At 35.1% G+C, this 18,424-nt stretch overlaps 1 pseudogene; it reads left to right on the top strand.

Moving 5' to 3' along the window:
- Positions 1 to 508: 508 nt before the first annotated feature.
- On the top strand, positions 509 to 694 carry LOC113931707 (annotated as a pseudogene).
- Positions 695 to 18,424: the final 17,730 nt, after the last annotated feature.

The following is an 18,424-nucleotide window of genomic DNA, read 5'->3' as shown; positions in this document are numbered from 1 at the left end:
TTATTACTATGGCTGGAAAAAAAGACAACTTAGACATGAAGTTCTCTCTCTCTGATCTCTCTTCTGTTCCTATATCACACACATTTTGCTTGAATTTCATTGAATGAGTGCAGAATTAGCAATGGAAATCCACAGAGATTCACAAAAAATAAAATGTTACATTTCTTGTTGGGGGACAGGGTGAGTGGATGGTGAAGTGGTAAGAAAAGGATATTCCAACTTAAAGGACAATACAGTGCCAAAGATGGAATACTACCTGAGCAAAACTGAAATACATTAGTAATATCTGGAGATCTCACTGGGGAGGATTAATGTTTGGACTCCGGCAGTATCTGGCAAAACCAGGTCAAGACAGAGGAAAATCCTCTCACCTAAGTGTGATGGACTACTTAGGTATAGATACTCAGGTAACCTTACTGACTAGCTGTATTTTTAAGCTGCAGATAGGGTTATATAGCCATTAGGCACATAATGGTTCTACTTAAACATATTAATTTTGTTAGAATTCAGCTTTGCGCAGTGGCAGTATTGTAGCCAATGAGGTTTATCCGAGGTGCGATTATTGCTAATTGAAAACTAATTTTGTTAGAATTCACATTTTCAAAGCATTGAAAACACGCATAGCATAATATGACAAATTTTCAAGCAGTCACTGAGCGTGACACGCAGCAGAAAAGGGACTCCATGCTAGACTTTAATCTGTAGACCAGGCTTTCCAAAAATAATGATAGCACCTACTCTTTGGAATATAACACTAGACTTTTTTTGAGGTTGAGCATGTTGGTCATGGAGAGAAAAATCACAGGACCACTGAGACCACAGATTTTCTCCAGGATCTCAGTGTTTGAGATTATTTACCAACACATACCAATTTCATTACTGAAAAAAATATATGGCAAGCCAATATCCAGCTTTTTTTTTTTTATCAAAAAAGATGCTTGACAGAAGACAGAGTAAGCAGAGGAAAGGATATAAAATAATTTGTCTGGAGTTTAGAGTTTGAGTGGGGAGCTGTGATACTGGAGAAAGAGGCCTAGGCCATATCATGAAAGTCTTTGTGGTCCATATTAAGAAGTTTTATCACTTGTCCTGAACATGAAGCAAACTCATCAAAGCATTTAAATAGGATTCAGTTTATTTAGACTGGCAGTTTAAAATATAATTCTAGCAGAACTGTGGAGACAAAGTCTTGAGAGCTTCAAGATCTGATTCAGGGAAATAGATTAAGAAAGTTTTGCATATGAGATTTGTTTAAATAATGTTCTGCTATTAAATTATGAAAACTGAAAACCATTTTCTTAATCAAATATGTTTTGGTCCAAATGATATACTTGAGCTTTACTTCTAAGTAGTCTTTACTATCTAATTTGTTTTTGACACACAAGAATCACTTATTCTAATACAAGACATAGAATTTTGATCTGATATAATTTATAAATTAGAGATTCCTTTAGAAAAATCTAAACACTGACAAATAAAGATTTAAATCTGGATTACCTGTGTTTGCTGCACCTCTCATGAAAGCAAAAATGTTTTCCAAGTATATAAGACACTGAGAAAGCCACAATGTTGAAAGGACCTGCCATTTTCCCTGAGCCTCTTCACTTAGGGTTATATAAGGAATATTTGTGCAAAGCTGCCAGCCACCATAAACAGGGATTAAGAAACTGACTTACAGGGGTGAAGAGAAAATAAACTGTGTATTAGATGAAAAGAATAGTAAAAAAAGGTTCCAGGAACAGTGTGCGGCTGATCAAAATGGAATGTGAAAAAAAATTTTACAAAAATATCACAATATTCAGTGACAAGTTAATATAGCTCGATATATGTCAGTGAGAAAGTAGGACAAGAAAAAAGAACTTTGGCTAGTCTCAGGAGGTGGTCTGGATGGGGAGATTTGGTACAAAGAGTGAGCAATAAATAGGAGGGGAAAATTTTTAAAAAATAGATTATTCAAGTTGTAGACTGTTTTATTTTTGTCAAATTGAGGGCAGGCCATAACCCTTCCCACCTACTACAGTCCAGATAAGAACATGCAAACCACTGAAACACAGAGAACAAGCATCAGACAGGAATAAAGAGAGGGAAGAGCCCTTCCTGGGGTAACAAACAACAGATGCTCTGTCTAGAACACAATAAAAGATCCAGCAGTGGATGGACGATCTGTGGATTAGGGAACTCACAACAGCCAGAGCTATAGAAAATCAGTTGAAGACTGTGTATTAAAGACCAAGCTTTGACAAAAATTGGATTTGGATATTGAGAAGCTTTGCAGTTAGTACAAAAACCTGATAAAAGGAAGTGGCAATCTGATACAGACAAGGGTGGACGCTGGAATGGCAAAGACCATCGGTATAGCACAAGATCAGAGACATTTTACCTCTAACTAGTTCTTTAAGGGATTCACCAAGAGGTAAGTGGGAATGACTTAAAAAGAATATCATAAATAAAAGATGTGCTGTCTGTAGTTTGTAATATATTTGAATATAATCCTGATATGTTGATTGTACCCAAATGCACACATCTCCAACCCCCGTCCCCAACACTACTGTGAGTCAACCGTTTCAGGGACTACATCATTCTAATTCCATTGTGTGGACAATGTCATGTTAACCAATCTTTTCTGATTCTACATTAAAAGAATATGATGAGGGACTGTTAAAGGTAAGTATTCAAACTAACTGACTTCACTGATCACTGCCTTCAAGATTATTTTGTCCAGAGAGGACGTACAAGTCAAGCAGCAAATCTTCAGTTCACCGATGTTCCTTTCCCCAGTGCCTACCACATGGTAAGTTCTGAAGATAACTTGTGAATGAATAAACAAATCTGTTAATAAGTGGTACTTCAGTAAAGTTTATTCTTGGCCAATTGTGCCATGTATGTTGTTTATGCATGGCACACTATAACCGGCCCATCTGTAAAGTCCCCAAGAATATTTTACTCTTCATTTAAATAAAATTTCATTATTTTGTAACTACTTAACATAAGGGGTGTGCTAGCATTCAATTCCTAGAATAGGCATATGAACCTGACTGAATGCCTGATCTAAATGTGTGCCATAATGCTCTTTGACCTGAAAAGTGGATTTTCTTTTGCTTATCATGAGGCATCAAAAGGGTCAGGACCCTTGAAATCTCCTTCAGCCTGAATTCCTCATCAGGGCTGCAAGACCTTCTAGTGAAAATATAACAATATAATGCCAGAGTGATAAATAGCTTCCACAGGGAATAATCATGCTTTAAATTGTACCAATAAACACAATGTGTTAAAAAATAAAGGAGGTATAGTCCTTCTCTTCTGTGTATTAATACTGTGTTCACTTCTGGACAACAAACTTTATATGAGAAAATGACAAACGAGTTTGTGGAGAAAATGTGACCAAGTTGTCAAGAGACTTTAAATAACCATATATGGAAAACATAGAAGGAACTCATGATTTGCAATCCCCCCCATCAATATGTTTTCTTATCAGTTTTCCAAATTTCAGTAAATGACACCCCTATTCACTGAAATGCTTAAGGGCTGAGTCAATTAGAATCTCCTTCCTTTTTTCAACTCTGAGTTAAGTATCAATACTAATACCAAGTACAGTACTAATGCACATGCAATTAATGCTAATAGCAGCTAACATTTACTGAGTATTCATGCTCTGTCAGGCACTGTACTAGAAGATTTCCATGTGTTTTTTTGCTTATTTTTCATAATAATTTTATCTTCCATATTTTATTTTTAAAAGATTTTATTTATTTATTTGAGAGAGAGAGAGAGAGAACACGAGCGGCGGGGGGGGAGGTGGAGACCAGAGCAAGAGGGAGAAGCAGGCTCCCTGCTGAGCAGGAAGCCCTATGCAGGGGCTCCATCCCAGGACCCTGAGATCACGACCTGAGCTGAAGGCAGAGGCTTAACCAACTGAGGCACCCAGGCGCCCCTATCTTCCATATTTTAGATGAATAATTTGAGACTTAGAGCTTTGAATACAGTTGCATCTAGTCGTAAAAGGTGGAGTCAAGATTTAAACTCTTCACAACCTGAACCAAGTCTGCGTCAATCTCCAACAATACCTCAGCTCTGCCCACTTCTGCCCTTCTCCACTTCTATTACTCTCGTCAAAACCAACATCATCTCTTCCCTATACTACTTCAGTAGTATCCTAAATGAAGTTGTGTTAAGTGTTTACATACATTATATCAATGAATCCTGCCTACAGGTCTATGAGATGAGTGTTTTTTATCATCCAAAAGTGAAGAAACTTAAACCATATAGTTTAAGATGGCCAACGTGACACAACTAGTAAACAGAAGAGTGAATCTGTCATATATAATACTCAATAATGTAAATTCACTTTGGAGAGAGTCAACTGGATAAGCAGAGTGGAGTAAAAGTAAATCACAGACTCCTGCTTGAACATTTATTAATTAAAATAATAAAATAATTTAAATATTAATAGTGACTAATTAAAATAATAGTAACCAGACTAAAAAATAGTTATTAGTCCCAGTGAAACAAAGAAAGGAAGAGGGCTTAAAGCAGTGAACTTCAAAAAAGTGATAGCCAAGGGGCACCTGGGTAGCTCAGCTGGTTAAGCCTCCAACTCTTGGTTTCAGCACAGGTCATGATCTCAGGGTCCTGGGATCAAGCCCAGGTTTGGGCTCTGCACTCAGTGTGGAGTCTGCTTGTTCTTCTCCCTCTGCTGCTCCCCATCCCTTTCTCTTTCAAATAAATAAATACAATCTTGAAAAAATAAAAATAACTGATAGGCAAGGCAAAAATGCAGAATGTTTCAAAGCAGTACTGAAGTTTCTTGATAGAGGCCTGTTCCTGAGCTAGATAAATGAATTGGCAGAGTCCAGAAACTCACAACTATTCCTGATCCGGAAGAGAAGCAAACTTAGTAGATGTTATTTTCTTTCTTTTCTGACTGGAGATGAGTGATCAAATGAATAAAGAGTAAAATAGAGGGGCGCCTGGGTGGCTCAGTTGGTTAAGCGACTGCCTTCGGCTCAGGTCATGATCCTGGAGTCCCGGGATCGAGTCCCACATCGGGCTCCCTGCTCAGCAGGAAGCCTGCTTCTCCCTCTGACCCTCTTCCCTCTCGTGCTCTCTATCTCTCATTCTCTCTCTCTCAAATAAATAAATAAAATCTTAAAAAAAAAAGTTAAAAAAAAAAAAAAAGAGTAAAATAGAATTAGAAACTCTTCCTAAAAGAAATAAAGGTTCCAGGATTTACACAATTGCGGAAATGAAGTGAAACCTAACTGTATACCTCCATGGCAACAGGACATGACGCTAAATGGAGAGAACTAACCCTGACTTAAGAAGATGAAGGAATTCTCAAGAGAGACAAAGAGTAAAGACCATACTTTCTAACAAAGACTGCACAGAGCCTCACCTGAATTCTCCTGTTTTCCAACATACTGTACACATTCAGTATCTCATCCTCAAACAAATGTTCAGATATTATGAAAGAGCCAGGCAAAGAAAAAATATAAGTCTGCACCACCTGCCTAAACCTGGTCAACATGAATAAAAAGACAAAAGAAAAATCTCCAGATATGTAAACATATAATAAGAATATTACTAAGTGAATGAAGCCAATGTGAAAAGGCTGCATAGTGTTTAATTCAATGTATACGTCATTCTGGAAAAGGCAAAACTATGAAAACAGTAAAAAGATCAGCGGTTGTCAAGGGTGAAAAGAGAGGGATGGATGAAGAGGCAGAGAGCATGAAGAGTTTCTGGGGCAGTAAATTACTCTGTATGATAATATAATGGTAGACACATGTCACTACACATTTATGGAAACCCGTAAAATGTACCACACCAAGAGTGAACTCTAATGTAAATTAGATTTTGGGTGATAATACTGTGTCAATGTATGTTTATGGACTGTAACGTGTGTGTGTGTGTGTGTGTGTGTGTGTGTGTGTGTGTGTGTGTGTGTGTGTGTGTAGGATATATGAGGAATCTCTACTTTGCTCAGTTTTCTTGTGAACCTAAAACGTCTCTAAAAAAATAAAGTCTACTGAAAAATGAGATAAAACTTGACAAATGGAGTAGATATGACTATTTGTTAATAAAAGAACACTTCTCTGAATTGTAGAAACAATTGAATCTAGATTAAAGGTGCAAGAAATGTTCTAGGAAAGTATCAAATGATAATATTCTGGTAAAATTACTGAACTTCAACTCTAAAGAATTTTCAAGCATCCAGCAAAAAGTACTTCATCTACAGAAAGGAAAATGTATTATTCTCAGATTTCTCCACAACAATTTCCAGTGCTAGAAGACAATAGGACCATGAATACACATTTTTAGAGAAAGAAATTATGTCCCAAGAACACTGTAAATCAAGAAGTTTTACAAATGTATAGGCAACCAGCATTAATTCTCAAATAGTAAAGACCTAGGGAAGATAGTACTCCAAGACCTTCCTGAGAGAACAAGTTGACAACAAAATACAGATAATTAAGAGAATACTCAGAAAAAAAGATTCAGTAATGGTCAGGGCAAAAGTCCAGGTGATGAGCACTGCATCCATATAAGTATAAAGTAAGTAGATGCCAAAATTAACAGTACTGAACAGAATAAGCCTGGTATAAGTAGTAACAAAATAAAAAAGTAAAATTTAACTAAAAGCAAATCAGAAAATGGGAATGGGGTAGAAGGAAATGTGAGAGAGCAAATTATCTTTTTTCATGGATATAAATTCACTCTAAAATTTAACTATATGTCTATAATTATAGACATATAGTTAAATGAAAAAAATCATAGCTCCAATCCCTTAATAGTACTCAAAACTCAATTCCTTAAGAGATCATTTAGAAAATGAGTGATACTGTAATGAGAAAACTTTCCTTTGAATTCCTTCAGTTCCTTTTTCTTCTGAACAAATAAAACAAAACTGAATACTTTATTCTAAAATCACATTTGTAGTATAATTCTGTTTTATAAAATACTTTTTGGCCATTTGTGCAGTGTCAGGTTCACTAAACTGGACACGTGTCTCCCAGAATTCCCTTCCCTGCATAGTCTGGATTCCAGCTGTCCAATGAATTTGCACACAATTTGGAAAACATAAGTGACATAAAAGCCACTGTGATTCCTTCAGTTCCTTTTTCTTCTGAACAAATAAAACAAAACTGAATACTTTATTCTAAAATCACATTTGTAGTATAATTCTGTTTTATAAAATACTTTTTGGCCATTTGTGCAGTGTCAGGTTCACTAAACTGGACATGTGTCTCCCAGAATTCCCTTCCCTGCATAGTCTGGATTCTAGCTGTCCAATGAATTTGCACACAATTTGGAAAACATAAGTGACATAAAAGCCACTGTGATTAGATGTAGTGATGGAGACAAGGGGGCTGGTTGGTTTTTAGCTTGTCCTTGATATCCTCTACTCTGCCTCCAGTTCTCCATGGTGATCAGCAGCAACCCAGAACTCACAGCCAGACATCTTGTGGTGGACCAGTGATGCAGAAGCTACACAGAGACACAGCTTCCCACTTAACTGGACCTGTTTGGCTTTTCAGATTGATTCATGATTGATTCTCTCATTTTCCACTCTTCTCCTGTACCTTCACTTTCAAAGCTGCTCCCACAGCTATGTGAGGCCTAATTCTTAGAATAAAACCTTTATTCCACAACTCATGGAGAATCTGATTCTTTGACTGAATGCTGCCTGGTACAAATATTTTCTTTCTGCTATGTGTATACAAAGATACCTAAAATTATATTCCCCTAATACGAATGACAGTTATTTCTAAATAGCTTAATTGTTGTGATTTTTAAACTATTTTTATTATTTTATGCATATTTTTGGCTTTGCTCTCAGGAAAAGAACATCACCAAGCCTGGCTCTTTCTGGGAAGAGCACTGCTCAACAGAAAATGTGTGGAGTCTCTTCTTCCCATCAAACATTATTTGTCTCTGTTCTACTTTCTCGGGATTTTTTTTCAGGGATCAGGTAGCTAATTCCCACGCTAATATGTAATAATTACAGGGCCTAACATGTTATTCCTCCCGGATAACATCTTTGAAATTAGCATAAACTACCTTTCAGCAGGTTAACCCCTATGAGACTGAGGCCCTATAAGCAAGGTACCAAAATGGTTTTCTTGGAAGGACATTGTAAGCATTGATTCTATATATGAAATCAATCCTTGTTACTTAATAATGATCTTTCCATATTTGATCAAATTTGTATCATTTTAAAATGTGACACTTGAGGTATGGAATGACCTTGGTTGGATAATTAATATATCCAATTTCATCCTGGTAAAAATGAGAGCAGATTCTCTTTGAGACTATGTAAATAATTTTATTTCCATGAAAACCAAGAAGTCTCAGTAAAAATGTTTTCTGAATTGAGAGGGGGCTTCAATGAGACTAAAATTCCATTAAAATGTTTCCAGTTATATTACTCAGCCCTCACAAATCATGAATACTTACCATTTACATACATATGGGTGGAACTGGAGGGTATTATGCTAAGTGAAATAAGTCAATCAGAGAAAGACAATTATCATATGGTTTCAGTGATATGTGGAACATAAGAAAGTACAGAAGACCATAAGGGAAGGGAGGGAAAACTGGATGGGAAGAAATCAGAGAGGGAGACAAACCATGAGAGATTCTTAACTATGGAAAACAAACTGAGGGCCGCTGAAGGGGAAGTGGATGGGAGGATGGGGTAACTGGGTGATGGGCATTAAGGAGGGCACAAGATGTGCCAAGCACTGGGTGTTATACACAACTGATGAATTGTTGAACACTGCATCTGAAACTAATGATGTACCATGTTTTGGCTAATTGAATTTAAAAAAAAAAAAAAGAAGAATGTTTCAGTTTACAAAACCACAAACTATTAAATTTAGAGTTAAAAACAGCTTATTTTAGAAAGGGCTTCTTTATAATCAGAAAAATATAGAAAATAAAATGATAGTAACATCATTGTAAACAAATAACAACAGTTATATCTTCATCAGTTTAGTTGGTACTGTGTCCTTAGTTTTTCTAAATTCTGATTAGCAACCTGCATTCCTGAAATGTATCTGCTTGGAGACTAAAAGAATTTCTCTAATTCCTAACAGTCCATAGTCAGCTTGAAAGTTGTCTTAGCATTATCAGCTCAAAGTCTTATCCAAGAGTCTATCTTCCCTGATGTATCAGTAGTTCATGGTATATGGTAAAGTCCTTCCCACAAAGCCTTGAGACTCTTTTTCTTAATTTGTTTCTTTGTTTTTACAAATTATATCCTGAAGCTTACAGTAGAGCTTTCATGAAATCATCAGGGGGAAGGATAAAACTATTTTGACAGTAAGACTGGATGGCTGTGGTAAATTTATCACAGTAACCAATAGTTTAATAATGTAGAAGAGTAAAATTCTCTACTAGAGTATAGGAAATAACCATTTCATAAAGGTTTGATCAAGGATTCTCCTGAAGGTAATACTATATTGTTGACTATGAAGGCACTGACAAATCTCCAGGGCCTTGCTGTAAAGCCTACAATCTCTGAAATAGTTACATTAAAAAAATTTACTTATACAAACTTAACCTTAGGAAGGTTAAGCATCTCTTCTGATTTGGAAATTCTTCCCATGAAACTTTTACAATAATGTCAAACCAATTAAGATATGTGGAGGTATCAAAAAACCCTAATTATTTCTGGCATCTGATTTTGATAAGATGAAATAACAAAACTTTGTGCTTTTTCATGGGACATCTGGGAAATCCCAAGGACAGTTTTAGGTATTAAACGTATCCTAAGATATCCTACTTATTTTTTAATGTAGGTTTTGATCTTGGGAAGGCATAACAGAAAGAGTTTTCAGAAGATAACTAGTAATTTTACTAAGACAGAATCATGGGTTTCTGAAAAACAATGCCTATTAATAAAACACACAAAATAGTAATTAATTAAATATAGAAAAAAAAACAACTATAAGGAAGCTTAGCTCTTTCATAAGTGAAGAACCTTTGTTTTTTGTTTAAAACATAACAGTCATTCCCACTGTCAAAAACCATACCTCTGAGCCAAGCAATCCACCTTGACTATTTCTACAGTTAACTTGGGGGGAAGCCAGGTTTCACTGAGGAGGGAATGACTACTGTCAGTCTGTCTGTTTCTCCTCACTCCCCTTCTTTCTTCATAAAGGAAATACTATGAAAAATAATAAAGAATATACTCAAGTCATCAAAAATCAGGAAGAGTAATTTAGGTGGAATTTGTAAACTCTGCTATCTGGGAAGATTATAAAGAAGGTAAAGAATAACATCTAGTAACATCCTTGTTAAGAGTTCTAAGACGGGGCGCCTGGGTGGCTCAGTCAGTTAAGTGTCTGCCTTTGGCTCAGGTCATGATCCCAGGGTCCTGGGATGGAGCCCCTCATCAAACTCCCTGCTCAGCGGGGAGTCCGCTTCTCCCTCTCCTACTGTGTGTACTCTCATTCTCTCTCAAATAAATAAATCTTTTTTATAAAAAGAGTTCTAAGACTAAGTTATCATTTTAACAGAGAGAAAGTCAAATTCTAGAAATTCTAAAAAGTTCCATTTCTATTAAGAATATATTTGGCAGTCAAGATTTCACAGGCTTTTTTCCTTATGATTAAAACCTACCAAAACTAATTTTGTCAAAATTTAAATACATTTTGTTGCTTCTTTTCACGCTCAGTATTTGCAGCTATTATAAACAAAGACAAATAAAGATTACTATTTTTGTAAACTTTTTCAACTTTCTATATACATTTTTTATCCATTCAGAATACAATAAAACTACTCTCACAGAAAACCTAATTTACAACAGCAAATAAGCACTTGCATTTCTGTCAGTATTGCTCCTTCTATAGTCTGAACCACATAGAACCAAAGCAACTAACTTCTATTTTTACAGAAAAAAGACATTTGAAGACTCTGTCATATGCAATTATATGCAAGCATTTAGACAACTATGAAAGCTCATAAATACAAATAACACAACTCTCTACAGTGACTCACACCTCTATCTAGTTAAAATGGCAAAAAGGAACATGCTTTTAACATGACTCAAAGATATAGCCACACCAGAACACAGAAGGAAACATTTCTAAATAGAAGTATATAATCCTTGTAAACAATTTTTCAGTAATCACTCTTAAAAACTGTCTTCTTATTTAATAATTTTCCATAAATTAATTCAGTTTAAGATTAGTCCAAAATCTTAAATTAACTAAGAATGTTTCAAATTATGTTTAAGCTTTAAAACTTCAAAACAGGGTGCCTGGGTGGCTCAGGCGTTAAGCGACTGCCTTCGTCTCAGGTCATGGTCCCAGGGTCCTGGGATCGAGTCCCACATTGGGCTCCCTGCTTGGCGGGAAGCCTGCTTCTCCCTCTCCCACTCCCCCCTGCTGTGTTCCCTCTCTCACTGTGTCTGTCTCTGTCAAATAAATAAATAAAATCTTTAAAAATAAAAAAATTAAAAAAAACTTCAAAACATAATTATTATGAAAAGTTTGTTGGAATAATGAAATAATTTAATTGAACACAAATGTATACTTTTCATAATTTTAAATATTATGTAGGAGTAAAATAAGCTTATTTCATTATTAAGTCAATATTAGAAGTTTAAAAAGTTCAGAGTAAGTATTCTCTTTATGAGTAAAAACAAATCAAAAGCATTAAAAATATAAAATGTACATTATACCACATTTTTATAAACTCAAGGAAAAGATGTATAACTACTACTTATTTTTAAACCAAAATCATTAATTTAGTCTAATATGTCAAAAGATTAACCTTTATTATGTAAACTTAGATTTTAAAAATGTTTCTAAACTAGTTATTTCTAAAATATTATCACAGTTCAGTTTCTTTATTTCCTGTGCATTTTGGAGATTTCTATTTATATGAGCATTTCCAAAAGAAAACAGATATCCATTATTCATCACTCAAAGATCAAATGATCAGATGATGAAACCGAAGTCCCAATTATTGCTGCCACCAATGAGAATAACACACTGGCCACACATTAAGCAGAAACAAAAATTAAAAATCAATAGGGGAAATTAAAAAAACAAAAACAAAGTAAATAAAATTAGAGAAGGAAGAAATTTAAAGCCCTATGCTGCTTGCTTGGGATTTACTCCTAAAGCCAAGAAAAGACTTAACTGGTCTGAAACTATCCATGGGATATACTTCCCCACCAATGCAGTTTACTTGTCTCCATGTGGTAAGAATATGTGCATATCTCAGTGGATGACCTACAAAACTGTTTAAGTATAATTTTCTGTACGAACAAGTCAGGATACTTATGCATATATGAAATGAATATATATCAAATATTTCCTGTGACTCATTAATTTGGGAACCAGTAAGATGATAAATCTGATCCAAAGAACATTTGAGAACGAGGTATTAATAGGCAATGTTACAATGAGATTACTTAGGTACAAAACTGGCCAATGACCTACATGGCCATAAACTTGAACTTCTGGGGGTACCATCACCAGAGAACATATAGGATGCAGGGTTAAATGGAAATGTTGGATGAAGAGTAATTATTTTAGTGTAACTATGTCCTAAATATTGCATGCATTTTTCATTTGCTAAAGCGGGAACTCTACAATGGAATTATCTGTTCCGTTTGACAGAAACTATTTCCATTTCTTCTGGATAAAAATTTACAAAATAACCTCTGTACCTCCAGAGATTCAAGACATCCCTGACAACAAAAAGTCAAACCCAGAACTACACTGAAAGAATAGCTAGTAATTTAACAAGATTTGGCAAACTTAGGGTTTCCAAATCTTGGATAATTTTCCTAATGAGGCACAAGTTAAAAATATTAATTGGAAGATACTATATATTACAAAATAACACTGGGAATTAAGATATAAACAACAAGCATATAGATTATTTCCTTAAGTCTCTTCATATTCAATTTGAGGATGCATTAGTCATTTTTTTCCAGAGTACTGCTTCAGGAAGGCGGTATTCTGATATTTAGAAGTGCATATCAGGGGCACCTGGCTAGCTCAGTTGGTAGAGCATGTGACTCTTTGAGGTAACTCAGAGTTGTGAGTTGGAGTCCCATGTGGGGTATAGAGGAAAGGAAGGAAGGAAAGAGACAGAAATAAATTGTTAAAATAAAATTTCATATCATCATCATGAATGCAGGTTGGAAAGGTTATTCTAAGCTGTATGGCTTTTTCAATTGCAGAACATTTGATTCCAGAAAAGAAAACATAACAAATCTCACAATCTGATAACAAAGCAAAAATTGTTCACAAGTACTACTTGAATAAGATCAGTAGCTATACTCCCCTGCTGTGTTCACCTCTCTCTAAAGCATACCAAGATATGCCACTCCACATTTCTGAAATGAGTCTGTCCTTCAAGGAATCATTCTAGCTACCAGGAAACTATGTAATAACTATATAAATTTGCTTTTGAAAGAAAAGCTAATGAGTAAGTGATCTTAGTTGCAAAGTTCAGCAAAGAGGAAATCTTCCCAATAACTAGACAGATAATAGTCATATGATAACTATATAAAATAATTTATTCAATGCACTCTAGCTAATGTCATGTATTCATTCATCAAAGATTTACTGAGCTCTACATATATGTTGGACTCAGGTGATACCAATACAAACAAGTTGGATCCCTACCATGTGTGCTCATGCCTACTCAGTATTCGTAGGAAGAGAGAAAACAAACAGAAAACTGGTAAATTGAAGCTAAGTAACCAAACTTTAATAAATCCTCTCTACAAAAGGATTTTAGACGTTAAAGGTTATATCTATCTTCTGAAATACTGACAGTTTAATGAAAAGTCAATCTTAGCCTGACAATGAAATTATGATTTCTCTTATTGGTTTAAACTTTTGCATTTCAGAAAGCAGTGTCAAAAACACCACCATCAGACAAAGGGCCACCTGGGAGGGGCAAAGAATAAAATCCTGAATTTAAAAAGAGAAATTTTAAATATTAGAAAGACACCAACATCTGTACTTAACAATTATAAAAGTAAAAGTAATGATTAATACTAAATAGACTTATAAAATAGGAACTCTGCAGCTAAGACTGGGCTTTGCTCAGACACCTCATTCAAGCAATGATCAGTTTGGTAAGATGAGGACATAAAAGAATCAATTAGGGAAAGTTTTTCAAAATATATAGAAGTACCTCATCCTTCAGATTCAAATATCCATTTCATGGCTGTCACAGCTAGTTGCCTATTCCATTTTGAATAGAACACAGATTTTATTGAGAAAGTGCTGCATCCACTAATGCTCACCTCTCCAGACTTCTATAGCTAACAGGGATTCTGTGACTCAATCTAGTTTATAGGACAAAAGTGGAAATCCACTGGGTGGGGCATCTAGAAAATCTATAGTTTTGCTGAAAAGAGACACAAATCTAGCTAACATGCATTTTGCCCTTTACTATTTTCTCTTCTTCCTGCCTGGAACAGGGAATGATAACTTTTAAAGACAGTGCAGATGTCTTTCTACCATGAGGAACAAAGCCTCACTCCAAGATTGGAGGAGCAGGAAGCAAAAAGGAGCCAGACCCACAATGACTTCTTGGACCAGCTGCACTTCTAGCATATCGGAAGGACTTGGTCAATGAGAAAAAAATAGGTAAATTCCTATTTAGGTAAATCACATAATTTGGCTTCTCATACATGCAGGTGAATCCAAACCTAACAATCATAAAGAAGTGGAAGGAGGAGAAGGGGGAACATGAATAAGTATAGCTTGAAATTGCTCCCTGGGGAATTAATTCTAACATGAACTCTCTTCTGCTCTATCAAGAAGGACTATTCACTGGAACTACAGAATCACTATATTATACACCAGAACCTAAGATAACAATGTTAACTACACTGGAATTAAAATTTTTAAAAATAATAAATTTTAAAAAGAAGAATTGTTGACCTACTCCATGTCATTGAGACACATGCATACAAATCAAATATATCTGAAAGGTTTCTTCTAAATACAGTCTTAAAATGAATAAATGATAGGGATGCCTGGCTGGCTCAGTTGGAAGAGCATACGACTTTTTGATCTCAGGGCTGTGAGTTTGAATCCCATGTTGGATGTGGAGATTACTTAAAAATAAAATCTTAAAAAAATAATTAAAGGAAAAAATGATAATGGAACCTTTCACATGGAATTAATTATACACAACATACTAAGCAATGTGCATTCTCTCACTCTCAATCTATCTACACACATACACACCTATTACTCAAGTATAGTTTTTAAAAATTTAAAATTATAACTCCTAAGTCAAAAATTTTATTAAAAAAACTAATGAAGGAACCCATAAAATATTAAGACCAATTCAAAGAACCCTTGAGGACCTAAATATATGTAAGCAATTCAACGAAGAATATTAGGATAAGATGACTGGGTTAAATACAAACCTGGTAACTGTCTACAGAGCAATAAACTCTAAGCTAACTGTAACCTTTGTACAAGACAGAAGTCTTTTGTATCTCTACTATATAAAAATTTACAATTTAACAATAACCTCACTACATTTAGGATCTTTAATCAATAGCCTTGGCAGTGTATGTATTGATATATAAATTATATCCCATACAAACATAGGATCTATCATTATTATCAAGTGTTACTGTGGTATAAATGTTATTAATTCCAATCCAGATTTGCTGGGTGCTAGAAAAAACCTTAGCTATAACTAGCTGAAGGAAATACTATGACCTGATTTGCTTCTATTCTTGTTTTGATTGTTACCCACTGATCCTTAGCTGTGTAGCAGCCCAGTTTACCACCCATGACATTGTACAGGGAACAGATCTCTTTAGTTGCCTCACAGAAAATCCCACTGACATCTCAGTTATATAGTAAGCAAGTGCTAAAAGTAGAGAGTAATTAACAGAGACTACGCCCATTGTATTTTAAATACTTCTGTAGCCTAATTGCTAATAGTTTCTTAGCATTAATGTAAAAACTCTGCTAATTAACAAGGAATACCTTAATTCCAATGCCCCCTTTACAAAATAGGCTAATTGTAGTTACATTTTATGAATAGATAGATGCCTTTTTCTCAGCTCTTGGTGCAAAACTTGAAGAGACTACCCTGGATTTTGGAGGAAGAAAATAATTTTGTCAAGGAGCACTGCCTCAAAACTTTCCCACTCATTGCTTAAAATACCGTAGCCCAAAACTGACTTCTGGCTATGGCCAAGTGAGGAGCTTGGCAAATCCTCTCCCCAAAAAGCAACTATCAAGCAGAACAAAATTGACAAAAACAACCATTTCAGCACTATGGCAGTAGTCCAAAAGCATACAACAATGTAAGAAGCATTTATGCTTGAAAAACTGCTGAATATTGAGTAGAAATAGTAAGTCTGTGGCATTTTTGCCTGGGGTGCTCCTAACACCCCTCCAGCTCCATTGGCATGGCAAGGTAAGCCAGGAGGATGAACAGCTTCACTAATGTGATCAAAATAGAGTGAGCCTCCTTAAATGCACAATAGTGAAATAAACATTCTTTCCAAGTACACAGGGAACATCTACAAAGATAGATCATATTCTGTGCTCATTTAATTATATATATATTATATATAATCATTAATATCATTTAATACTTCTGTCTCAGAAGTATTAAAAGGATGCAAGCCACATTAAATATATTCTCTGATCACTATGAAATTACATTAGAAATTGTCAAAATTAGTAATGGGAAACCTCACTAAAATGGAGTTGGGAGGTTTTGGCAAGGGGAGCTCTCATGCCCTACCACTTGTAGTCAACTGCAGACCCAACAGGAAGAGATATGCTTGACCTTACCTGGACTTGACCTTGCCCGTGGATACTACTCTACTACTCCAGCTGGAGGAAGAGCCGCTTTCCTCATTCCTGTGTAGCCCCGAGCCCCGCAATAGTTCAGCCAATGAGAAGCCATCATACTTCAAACTCCCATCTTATTCCAATGGACTTTTAGTTCCTAACAGCCCTCCCAACTTACCCCTTTTTTCCTTAAAAAAAAAACCACAACTCCTCTTTGTCCCCCAGAGTTGTCTATGGCTTTGTCCCACCTTTTTGTTCCAGATTGCAATTCTCTTTTACTCCTGAATAAGCCCATCTTTTGCTGATACAATAACTAATAGTCTTTGCTTTCACAATTAACAAAATCAGTAACAAAAAGATTCCCATAAACTAAACAGCATGTTTCTCAATAGTCCATGGATCTAAGAAATAAACCAAAACTGAAATTAGAAGTCTTTTGAACTAGATGAAAATGAAAACACAATTTATTAAAAGGTTTAGGATGCCTCTAAAGTTGTATTCAAGATAAAAAGCCTATATTAGAAAAAAATAAAGTTCTCAAATAAATTATCTCAACTTCCATTTTAAGCAACCAAGATAAGATGTTCTTCAAAAGGCGAATGGATATAAAAACTGTGCCAAATAAATAATAATGGAGTATTATTTAGCACTAAAAGGAAATGAGCTATTAAGTCACAGAAGGACATGAAGAAAATTTAAATGCACAATGCCAAGTGATAGAAGCTAATATGAAAGCGCTATATACTATATTGTTCCAGGTATTTGACATTCTAGAAAAGGCAAAACTATGGAGACAATAAAAAGATCACTGGTTGCCAGGGGTTTGGGAAGGAAAAAGGAAAGGATGAATAGATGGAGCATAAGGGAATTTTAAATCAGTAAAACTATTCCATGTGTTATTGTAATGGTGGACAAATATCATTAAACGTTTGTTAAAATCCATACAATGTACAACACAAAGAATAAACCCTAATATAAGCTGTGGACTTTCATTAATCATAATGTATTAATATTAGCTCATCAATTTTAACAAAAGTACCACATTAATTCAAGATATTAATAAGACAGGAAACTGTGTTGGGGAGGGGTTATGTGGATATATGGGAACTGTGTATTTCGGGCTTGAGTTTTCTGTAAATCTAAAATGGCTAAAAAAAAAAGGGGGGGCACATTTTATACATTTATCTCCAAACTATTTATATAACCCTTTCAAAGTTCAACAGATTTTGTCCCTTATTTCTAACTGTGGCCAAGACTTTAAAAATCAAATTGGAGAAGTTGTCAAAATAAAATTAAATAACAGAAGTAAAGGTTAAGGTTCTCTCCATTTTCAGGATCATTCTGCTACAGTCACTCCTTCACTCTGCTCTACTAAAGTACAATGAACTTCTGAGACCTAACTGATCTCTTATTTCAATACCCTAGTAAATCACAGCATTTGGTTCTTATAATACACTGAGTCTACACCGTATATTTTAGCTTTAATCATGTTGTCTTGCTGAAGTGTAATATTATCTTCAACAACTAGTGTTTCTTATCCTTAAAGGCAGAGAACAAAATTCCTTCCTCAGTGTTCCTCACAATCCACAGTACCATGTGAAATATAAAGTAGGTTT

This window comes from Zalophus californianus, chromosome X (genome assembly GCF_009762305.2).
Source record: "Zalophus californianus isolate mZalCal1 chromosome X, mZalCal1.pri.v2, whole genome shotgun sequence".
Taxonomy (NCBI): Eukaryota; Metazoa; Chordata; class Mammalia; order Carnivora; family Otariidae; genus Zalophus; species Zalophus californianus.
This window is presented reverse-complemented; position numbering and strand designations above follow the sequence as displayed.